The sequence below is a fragment of the Pseudonaja textilis genome, chromosome 2, assembly GCF_049901715.1.
Source record: "Pseudonaja textilis isolate UNSWEBS1 chromosome 2, rPseTex1.2, whole genome shotgun sequence".
NCBI classification, from domain to species: domain Eukaryota; kingdom Metazoa; phylum Chordata; class Lepidosauria; order Squamata; family Elapidae; genus Pseudonaja; species Pseudonaja textilis.
Window position 1 is genome coordinate 66,437,834 of NC_141991.1, and position 1,271 is coordinate 66,439,104.

Here is a 1,271-nt window from a genome sequence, read left to right on the forward strand (position 1 = left end):
CCCTCAACCCTCTTGTCACAAAGGATTAGCAGTACCTGTCCCTTTCTTAGGCTTATCTTTTATGGTTATCATCACAGTCTTTTTTCCTTTCTTATTGCCTTTCCTTTTTCCTCCTAGCTAAGGTCAACCCTGCCCTCTGGTGGCAAAACCCTTTTTATGATACTGAACTTTTTATAACCGAAGACTACCACTGCAGATATCAATGTACAAACAAATTATTAGCCAGGTGGGAGAGACGTAAGTGCCTATAAGTTACTTAGTCCTAATCAGATACTACCTATGGGATTTCTGCTGATAACATTTACAACTGGGGTGTGGTTAGTCAAGTGCTAAAACATGGTGTGACTAACCCTTAAGGAATGAAAATACTTCAAATGCTTGGCATATTTTTTACATATTACAGCTCTGCCCATTACATTTGTCTATGACAATGTTAATTACACAGTAATCTTTTAAAATTTATTAAAACTTTTGGATGCTTTCTAGAAATAATAACCTTGACATTCTTAAACCAAAAGAAACAATGACTCACAATATAATTCTGTTTCCAAACTTACAATTATTTTATTATTAATATTCATCTATTTCTATCTATGTATCTATTTACCATATCTGTCTATCAAATTTATTTAATTTTTAAAAGTCAATCTGTCTAGGGGCAAAAGATCTGGATTTGAAACAGATTCCTCGTTTTTCTGAATGTTGCCCATTGAGTCACAATTATAGAGCACATGGCTGAAAATTCACTAGTAATATAAGAAGTAATTTCTGCAGTTGTTTAGAAAAATAGGCAAATGTGCATAGAAAAGTAACTTACCGGGTTTATCAGAGTATGTTATAGTCTACTATAACATTGTGAATCAGCTTCCTTAACTGTTTCATGAATAAAGAGATCCTGCTGCTGCTGCTTCTGAACAGAGTACAATTACGTAAAAGTGTTTGCGCAAGTATCTAAGGTAGAACTCTTTTTTTCATTAGTTCTGCCACAGCCATACATCCATTGAGAGATGTGACTGGAAAGACTAACATTAACAGAACGTTATCCAGAGATTTGGATATAGACCTTTGCCATTACATTTCCTTATGTACCTTTGAAGGTACAAGCTGCAATTTAAATTACAAGATCTTGGGAATATACCGTATATGAGAAACAAACTACAATGAAAATGCAGCACAGAACATCAAGGATATAAATATTGATTATATGTATGATATTTAAAATAAAAATAAATCAGGTTTATTGCAAGGAATAAACCTTGCCAGATGCAGAA